Raw genomic sequence first — 10,754 nt, 5'->3', positions numbered from 1 at the left:
CACAGAGGAAAAATGCATATTTGAGAGCTGATGTACCAGCCAAAGGACCTGCCACACAGCACAGCCAGGGGGATAAAATCACTTCTAGTTAAAGAATACAGTGCTGTCCTCTCTCCACCTGCAGTCTGCTGGCTGGGTAGTGAAAGAGCAGCAGTGGACTGATAAGGTCGTCCCCCTGATTTCTCCAACATGTTCCTTGTCAAAGCATGTGCATGTAGTACACCTGATTGGCTCTCAGTCCTGCCCCTTCTTTTTACATTGGTATGTAGACCGGTCTACTGAAAACACTAGCTGCCCGGTTGTCAAACTGGTCACGCCATGCTTCTCCTTTAGTATGTAGAGATGTTTTCAGAAATGATGTGAGTTGTCGTCCTCTGATGATGGGTAGTAGTGTAGTGTTAGTGTCTCATCTTATTCTGATCCCTCTATGATCCCACTCAGGGGACTTAATATTTACTCCATCCTATAGTAGGAGATATGGCTGTTAGTGGCTCAGAGACCCGTATTTCACCATCTGTTCTATGACACAACACCTGCCTGATGGGTGAGGGGCGGTAACCCCCTCCCAAATAATCCCATATTGCTGCTGATTAGAATCCAGCTCTGTGTCCTGCTTAATAATACTGTTATTTTTTATCTTACTGATCCCTATGCTTCATTAGCAAAGATGTATTACTGATACTGCACAGTTATAATGCTGACCCCCTACTCTTCAACGCCATGCTTAGAATACCCATCTTTACTCTTATTCCTCCCCATATAATGCCGATCCCTACTCTTCTACACCACCTTTATATTACCCATATTTTCTCTTATACCCTGTTCCTATAATAGCAATCCCTACTCTAATACAAAGTAGAGGGTTCTTTACTGTAAGTGCGGCAAGGATGTGGAATTCCCTTCCACAGGCGGTGGTTTAAAAAATAGTTTAAAAAAACTAATAGATAAGCACCTGAATGACCACAACATACAGGGATATACAATGTAATGCTGACATATAATCACATACATGGGTTGGACTTGATGGACTTGTGTCTTTTTTCAACCGCACCTACTATGTAACTATAAAGTTCATGGCGATATGTCATATGCCCCTATAGTTCCAATCTTTACTCTTTTACTCCACACCTGTTATGCTGATCCCAACTCCTACCCTGTGCATGTAATACCAAACTCCACTCTAATACACTGCCCCTACACAGCGGATTCCTACCTCTATACACTGCCCCTATAAGCCCTTGTACATACGGTCGGACATTCCGACAACAAAATCCGTCGGATTTTGTCCGACGAATTTTGTCCGAAACTGGTGTTGCATACACACGGTCGGACAAAGTTGTTGGAAAATCCGATCGTTCGGAACGCAATGACGTTATTTCGTTACGACGGGACTACATTCAGGCTAGTAGCCAATAGCTTTGGTCTAGGAATTTGATCTGAGCATGCGTGGCACTTTGTCCGATTGGAATTCTCTATACATGATCGGATCATGTTGTCGGAAAATTTTATAGCCCAGCTCTAAAACTTTGTCAGTCGGATATTCCGACGGAAACAGTCCAATGGAACCCACACACGGTCGGATTATCCGACAACGCGGTCCCATCGGACATTGTCCATCGGAATGCCCAACCGTGTGTACAAGGGCTAATACTGATCCCTACTCTTATACACTAGTAGTATAATACCGATCCCTACTCTTTAACATACTGCTAGTATACAGTGCTTTGAAAAAGTATTCATACCCCATGACATTTTCCCCTTTTTGTCATATTACAACCAAAAACGTAAATGTATTTTATTGGGATTTTATGTGATAGACCAACACAAAGTGGCACATAATTGTGAAGTGGAAGGAAAATGATAAATGGTTTTCAACATTCTTTATAAATAAATGTAGCGCTAACCCCCGAAGGAGCTGCTGGTTTAATTGGGCTTACCGTTACCTTCTTTTCATCAATTCACATCTAGGGGTGTCCTGTGGTAGATGGCCCAGTAACTTGAGAGACGGACGACAGATCCGGATAAAGGGATTTTATTTTGCAAACATAGGCAATGAACAGTCTCTTAAATTGGGATCAGAGGGTTAGGATGAAAGTTCAGGTACTCTAATGCCTCATACACACGATCAAACAATCCGGTGGAAAAGTCCGACGGACAATCCGCCCGTGTGTGGGCTCCGGCGGACTTTCTTTTATCCAAAAGTCCGGCAGATTAAGAAAGTATTTTTGCACTCCAATCTGGGACTGTGACATCATAATGGGCGGGGACATCATCCGGCGATGTCCCTATATAAGTCGCCGCGCGCCGCGTCCCTGGCATTGTGACCAGAGACAGCGACGAGGCAACATCTCCAGAAGAGAAGAACAGAAGACGGCGACAGAAGACCGGGCCACCGCTTGTAAAACAGCAAGAAGAACCGAAGAGGGGGACAAGACCCCCCAAGTCGGAAGAAGAGGGTGGTGGCGAAGAAGAAAGCCGGGCTCCTCCACTAGTGAAAGAGCTAGCAGAAGAGCAGAAGATAGCGGAGGAGTCCCCCCGACCCCCGAAGACGGAAGAAGACCCCCGGAGCTGTGCAATAAACTATTTTAACCCTTGTGTTTTGTGTTTTTTTTTTTTACTTTTTTTTCACAGGTGAATGGGTAGGGGTACATTGTACCCCATACTCATTCACATAGGGTGGGGGGCCAGGATCTGGGCCCCCTTATTACAGGGGGCTCCCGGATTACGATAAGCCCCCCCCTCCCACAGACCACAAAAACCAATGGCCAAGGTTGTCGGGAACAGATCCTTGTCCTCATCAACATGGGGACAAGGCACCCCCCCATGTTGAGGGCACGCAGCCTGGTACGGCTCAGGAGGAGGGGGGGTGCTCGCTTGTCCCCACCCCCTTTCCTGTCCGGCTGGGTAGCGTGCTCGGATAAGGGTCTGATATGGACCTAGGGGGGACCCCCACGCCGATTTTTCAGCATAGGGATTCCCCTTTAAGTCCATACCAGGTGACGGGGCCAGCGACGCCTCCTTCGCTGGCCCCGGCTACCTGGAGACGCGCTCAAAATGAGCGGACTTTCCTCCACGTGTGTGGGCGAGTCCGTCCATTTCAAAACTACAGCGGATAGTCCGGCGGACTTAGTACGGCGTATTAGTCCGCCGCAAAAGTGCCGTGTGTGGGCAAGTAGCTTGTTCGGAAAGTCCGGCGGAAAGTCCACCAGACTAAGTCCGCCGGATAGTCTGCTACGTGTGTACGCGGCACTATTGTCAAAGTCAAAAATTAAAGAACTTGCTTACTTTGACTGCATCCAGAGAATAGCCATTGGCAACTGGATGATCACTCAGGTTGGACAGTCCCTCTCTCCTAAGGCCTAGCAGCCAACAAGGTGCTTACTCAGGAACAAGTCTCTGCCACAGACGTTGTGTAGGAAACTAAACTTGTAGAACACTCGTGTGATACCTGGATTTTTCAGCCAGCTTGGCGATATCCACGAGACCGGATTCTCTTTGGTACTTCAGCCCTTCAGGCTCTTGCTAAGAAACCAACCCGTACGTGGTCTTCTTCTGAAGAGTCCTCCCCTGGAATGCTATGAAGCTAATGGGTCTCTCCCAAATCGGAGACGGCACCCAAACACCTCATAATCCTCCTTTCGTTTCCTTGCCTCGGGCTAGCCAGCCCCGAGACAACAAGTCGGGTGGATCCGCACCCCAGGCCATAGCCTTCCTGGGGGCTGGTCAGGAGGACCAGGACCATGAAGTCAGCACATCCTTCTGGACCGGAACCCCTGAACCACGTGACCTCCGCATCTTAAGTACCCTCTCCCAGAAAGCACAGCAAGAGCTCCACTCCCACTAGGCGGGCTCCGAGAGAGAGTAATCTTAAAGCACCCAATCAGACTGTAGTTCCATGCCTGCCAGTAGAGACAGTGCCCCCTATGGCCAGGCTGAACATCCCATAGTCCAGTCAGACTGATGCTGAGGTCCAAATGTAGACAATTTCACCCAAACCAAACTGCAGTTCAGGTGTAACTTTAAATTTATAAAAACATAACGTATGCTCTTCAGGAGCCGGCGCTACATAAATATGTGAAAAGTGTAGGGGGTACATTTGTATGGCGCCCCCCCCCCCAAATCAATACTGTGTAGAACCTCCTTTCTCTGCAATTACAGCTGCAAGTCTTTTTGGGGATGTCTCTACCAGCTTTGCACATCTAGAGAGGGACATTTTTGCCCATTCTTCTTGACATAAGAACTTCTGGGCCAAGAACCGGAAGGGACTTATATCTACTAAATACGCAGAATTGTTGTCCTCTCTCCAGGATCATGCCTCTCCCAAATGTAGAAGCAAGTGGGTGGAAGATATTGGAGATATAGATGGGGACCAGTGGGACATGGCCCTGGAGTCAATACCTGCAGTATCTGTTTCAGCCTCTCATAAACTGTCACAATTATTTATCTTACACAGAGCCTATAGATCACCAGTACAACTCCATAGCTGGGGAAGTAGAGACTCTCCCCTGTGTCCAAAATGCAAAGTACATCAGGGGAACTTTATACATTTACTCTGGAGGTGCCCGAAACTCCACCGATATTGGACGGAGGTTTCTCAATGCTGACTTCATGGTCCTGGTCCTCCTGACCAGCCCCCAGGAAGGCTATGGCCTGGGGTGCGGATCTACCCGACTTGTTGTCTCGGGGCTGACTAGCCCGAGGCAAGGAAACTAAAGGAGGATTCTGATGTGGTTGGGTGCCGTCTCCGATTTGGGAGAGACCCATTAGCTTCATAGCATTCCAGGGGAGGACTCTTCAGAAGAAGACCAAGTATGGGTTGGTTTCTTAGCAAGAGCCTTGAAGGGCTGAAGTACCAAAGTGAATCCGGTCTCGTGGATATCGCCAAGCTGGCTGAAAGATCCAGGTATCCTACGAGTGTTCTACAAGTTTTCCTACGTGTTCTACAACGACGTCTCCAGACTAACACACTGCCCCTATAATACTGATCCTTAAAGTAATACACTCCCCCTATAATATTGATCCTTACTGTAACACACTCCCCCTATAATACTGATCCTTACTGTAATACACTCCCCTATAATACTGATCCTTAATGTAATACACTGCCCCTATAATACTGATCCTTACTGTAATACACTCCCCCTATAATATTGATCCTCACTGTAATACACTCCCCCTATAATACTGATCCTTACTGTAACACACTCCCCCTATAATACTGATCCTTACTGTAATACACTCCCCTATAATACTGATCCTTAAAGTAATACACTGCCCCTATAATACTGATCCTTACTGTAATACACTCCCCCTATAATATTGATCCTCACTGTAATACACTCCCCCTATAATACTGATCCTTACTGTAACACACTACCCCTATAATACTGATCCTTACTGTAATACACTCCCCCTATAATACTGATCCTTACTGTAATACACTCCCCCTATAATACTGATCCTTACTGTAATACACTGCCCCTATAATATCAGTGAAAATAGTTAAATTCCACCTTTAATAATCCTCCTATCTGGGACTCTCTGAGTCTTCCTTCAGTAGGGATTGGTTTACTAAAGTTGTGTTTATTTCTTGTTATTTTCACCGGTCCCCGGTTACATTGTGTCTCTTTGTCACCATTGTCGGGGGTCACACCTCCCGCACACACTGTAGTTCCTTCTCCCAGTGATCAGATCCCGGCTGGCCAGTTTTTTTTTTTGGCCTTTTTTTTTTTTATACCTGATCCTAAATTACCCATCTGATTGGCGTAGGCTGGCTCACGCTCTGGGCAATGAGGGGGTTAATGAGATTTTCCGCTGAACGAGACGAATTATTGTCCTCGGTGAAGTTGCTGCATCGGCAAAGCAGACGCTTCTCTTCCTGATGGATAAACACGAGCCCCCGGGTGCCGCGCCGCCCCCCCCCCCCTCCAACGACCCGCCTGCTTCTCCCTTCCATTGTCTTCTATGACTCTCTGGGCTCATTCATCCTGAAGAGGGGACGGGGGAGGTCACAAATCAGAATAATCCCTAAATCTGCAAATTCATCCGTATTCCATCCTGAGACCAGAGATCCCCCCCACCCTTCCCCCGTCATATACAGAGGGTAAAATAAGTATTGAACACGCCACTATTTTTCTCAATAAATATACTGTATATCTAAAGGTGGTATTGACATTACATTTTCACCACATGTCGGTAACAACCCATCAATCCAAACAAATCCAAAACAAATAAGTTCAGAATTGAAGTTATGTGTAATAAAATGGAATGACACAGGAAAAAGTATTGAACACACTAAGTGAAATGCAGGGGCGGACTGAGGGCCCCATGCCACTAAGGGGCCCCATCAGGGTTGCCAGCCTCAATAAAACCAGGGACAGCATGTAAAAATCTGTGTTTTTAAAAAAAATCCCCAGATTATAGCTGTCCCGCCTCTCCAGTACCTTTTCAGTGTGTGTGTGTGTGTGTGTGTATACTGTGTGTGTAGACTGTGTCTATGTGTGTGTGTGTATACTGTGTGACCGCATAATCTATTGCCTGGGGGCCTAATAATCTCCTCTTGCCTGGGGGCCCCATAATCTCCTATTGCCCGGGGGCCCCATAATCTTCTCCTATTGCCCGGGGGCCCCATAATCTCCTATTGCCTGGGGCCCCATAATCTCCTATTGCCTGGGGGCCCCATAATCTCCTATTGCCTGGGGGCCCCATAATCTCCTATTGCCTGGAGGCCCCATAATCTATTGCCCGGGGGCCCCATAATCTTCTCCTATTGCCCGGGGGCCCCATAATCTTCTATTGCCCGAGGGCCCCATAATCTCCTATTGCCCGGGGGCCCCATAATCTCCCATTGCCTGGGGGCCCCATAATCTCCTATTGCCTGGGGGCCCCATAATCTATTGCCCGGGGGCCCCATTATCTTCTCTTATTGCCCGGGGGCCCCATAATCTCCTATTGCCTGGGGGCCCCATAATCTATTGCCCGGGGGCCCCATAATCTTCTCCTATTGCCCGAGGGCCCCATAATCTCCTGTTGCCCAGGGGCACTATGAGTTGTCAGTCCGCCCCTGGTAAGATGTATTTAATACTTGGTACAAAATCCTTTGTTGGTAATGACAGCTCCAAGACGCAGGCTCCTGTATGGAGAAACGAGTCGCTTGCGTTGCTCAGGTGTGATTTCGGCCCATTCTTCCCCACAGACTTCTAATCTTGAAGGTTCCGTGGACCTCTTCTATGACCTTCGATCTTTAGTTCTTTCCATAGATTTTTTTATTGGAATCAAGTCAGGTGATTGGCTGGGCCATTTTATTTTCTCTTTCTTTGAAACCAATGGAGAGTTTCCTTGGCTTTGTGGATCATTGTCCTGCTGAAATGTCCTCCCTCCTTTCATCTTCATCATCCTGGTAGATGGCAGCAGATTTTTATCAAGAATGTCTTGGTACATTTTTCCACTCATCCTTCCTTCAACGATATGAAGTTTGCCAGTACCGTATTCTAAAAATTAGCCCCACGCCATGATGTTCCCATCTACAAACCTCACTGTTTGTATGGGGGGTATTTTTGGGGTGATGTGCCATGTGACCTCCAAACATGGTGTCTATTATGGCATCCAAAGAGGTCAATTTTGGTCTCATCTGACTGGACTATATTCTCCCCGTATTTCACAGGCTTGTCTAAATGCAGCAAACTTTAAACGAGCTTCAACATGCTTTTTCCTTAGCAATGGAGTCTTAAGGCCCATACACACGATCAGACTTTTTGACAACAAACATGCAAATTAGCTGTTTTGGAGCAACATCCGACCGTGTGTACGCTCCATCGGACAAACTTTTTTGGTTTTCATCTGACTTTTGTTGGCTGTACGAACGGACAAACTTTCTGGCAACAAAAGTCCGATGGAGCAAAGTCTGATCGTGTGTACAGAAAACCATAGGACTTTTGTACAAAGTACAAACAGGCATGCTCAGACCCAATGCAAAAGATCAGCCAACAATACAGAAGTTGACCAAAGGTGGCGGTAAAGAGCAGAAAAACCACATGATTTGGTGAAAGTTGGCTGAAAAAGTCCTGCTGTGTGTATGCAATACAAGTTCAGGGCCGATGCCCTTTGTACAAAAATCCAAGGGAAAGTTTGTACAAAGTCCTATCGTGTGTATGAGGCTTTACACGGTGAGCGTGCATACAGGTCATGGCAGGTGAGAGCATGACTTATTGTTTTATTTCAAACAATTGTACCTGCTAATTCTGGGTCTTTCTGAAGCTCTCCACAAGCGGTCCTTGGCTATTGGGCAACTCTTCTGATAATTATTTTCTGAAATCTTGAGAGGAGCACCTGGTCATGGCCAGTTTATGGTGAAATGATGTTCCTACCACTTCCTGATTATGGCCCCAACAGTGCTCACTGGAACATTCAGAATTTTGGAAATCCTTCTGTAACCAATGAAATCAGTATGTTTTGCAACAATAGAGTTGCTAAGGTCTTGAGAGAGCTCTTTGCTTTTACCCATCATGAGATGTTTTTTGTGTGACACCTTGGTAATGAGACACCTTTTTATAAGCCATCAGTTCAGACTGATATTAATTTGCACTGACAATGGGGCAGGATTGCTTCCTAATTACTGATAGATTTCAGCTGGTGTCTTGGCTTCCCATGCCTTTTTGCACCTCCCTTCCCGTTCAATACCTTTTCCCTGTGCCATTCCATTTTATTACACATAACTTTGTTTCTGAACTTATTTGTTTTGGTGTCATTGTGTGTATGGATTGCATGGGTTGTTACTGACATGTGGTAAAAATGTCATGTCAGTAGCACCTTTAGAAATATATTTACCTAGAATAATGGTGACGTGTTCAATACCAAGACCCCTTTCACACTGGAGCAGTATTCAGGTGCTTTAGCTCTAGGAAAAGCCTCTGTTAAGCGCCTGAAAACCTTCTCCCAATCATTCCAGTGTGACTTGAAGATGACTTGAAAATGTTGCAGATTGGATGAGATTATACAGATGGGGTACCATTTCAGTGGTAGTTTCCTTGCAGCGTTGGGTCACGGTTGGAAATCCTCGGCGGTTACCTGATTGTAGTGATTGGAGACATAACACACACACAGAGGATGATAAAGCTGGAACTGAGTTTATTGAACAGTCATTACATGAGAAGTGGTGACACGCAGTGCTCGCTATACACAATCTGGTTTATAAGGTGCAGAATCCGCTACAACAGGGAATCACATTTCTCTCAGTGGAAGTTCTATGGTGGAAGAAGATTTGGTGCCCCCTAATGTCTCAAACACAATGCCGTCCCAACCCATGACTTGAAAGATCAATGCCTACCTTGGCTTCCTATTGGCCAGTTTTTTGACTCTCTAAAGCTGAACTCCAAACAGCTCAACACAATCTATGTATGTTCATTTCAATTTTTTTTTTTTTGCAGGTAAAATTACCCAAATCTACAATTAAGTTAGCTTTCGCTAATCTCATGAACATCAGAACTGGGAGGGGCAGCTCTTTGATTTACTGCACTGCACAGTGCTGTTAAAATGTCTACTCATTTTTATGGCCAGTGATGTCATCACTCAATGTCCGGAAAATGTCTACTCATTATGTTGGCCAGTGATGTCATCACTCAATGTCTGGAAAATGTCTACTCATTATGTTGGCCAGTGATGTCATCACTCAATGTCCGGAAAATGTCTACTCATTATGTTGGCCAGTGATGTCATCACTCAATGTCTGGAAAATGTCTACTCATTTTTATGGCCAGTGATGTCATCACTCAATGTCCGGAAAATGTCTACTCATTTTAATGGCCAGTGATGTCATCACTCAATGTCCGGAAAATGTCTATTCATTTTAATGGCCAGTGATGTCTTCGCTCAATGTCCGGAAAATGTCTACTCAATATTATGGTCAGTGATGTCATCACTCAATGTCTGGAAAATGTCTACTCAATATTATGGCCAGTGATGCAATCACTCAACGTCTACACATTTTTATGGCCAGTGATGTCATCACTCAACGTCCGGAAAATGTCCACTCATTTTTATGGCCAGTGATGTCATCACTCAATGTCCGGAAAATGTCTACTCATTTTTACGGCCAGTGATGTCATCACTCAATGTCCAGAAAATGTCTACTTATTATTACGGCCAGTGATTTCATCACTCAATGTCTACACATTTTTATGGCCAGCGATGTCATCACTCTATGTCCGGAAAATATCTACTCATTTTTAAGGCCAGTGATGCAATCACTCAATGTCCAGAAATTATCTACTCATTTTTATGATCAGTGACGTCATCACTCAATGTCCGGAAAATGTTTACCCATTTTTATGGCCAGTGATGTCATCACTCAATGTCGAGAAAATAAATGTCTACTCATTTTTATGGCCAGTGATGCAATCACTCAATGTCCGGAAAATGTTTACCCATTTTTATAACCAGTGTTTTATGGCCAGTGATGTCATCACTCAATGTCTGGAAAATGTCTACTCATTTTTATGGCCAGTGATGTCATCACTACATCTCTGGAAAATGTCTACTCATTTTTATGGCCAGTGATGCAATCACTCAATGTCTGGAAAATGTCTACTCATTTTTATGGCCAGTGATGCAATCACTCAATGTCTGGAAAATGTTTACCCATTTTTATGACCAGTGTTTTATGGCCAGTGATGTCATCACTCAATGTCTGGAAAATGTCTACTCATTATGTTGGCCAGTGATGCAATCACTCAATGTCTACACATTTTTATGGCCAG

Source organism: Lithobates pipiens, unplaced genomic scaffold (assembly GCF_037356315.1).
Source record: "Lithobates pipiens isolate NorthernLeopardFrog02 unplaced genomic scaffold, aLitPip1_a1.2 Scaffold_19, whole genome shotgun sequence".
In the NCBI taxonomy this organism is placed as follows: Eukaryota; Metazoa; Chordata; class Amphibia; order Anura; family Ranidae; genus Lithobates; species Lithobates pipiens.
This window is presented reverse-complemented; position numbering follows the sequence as displayed.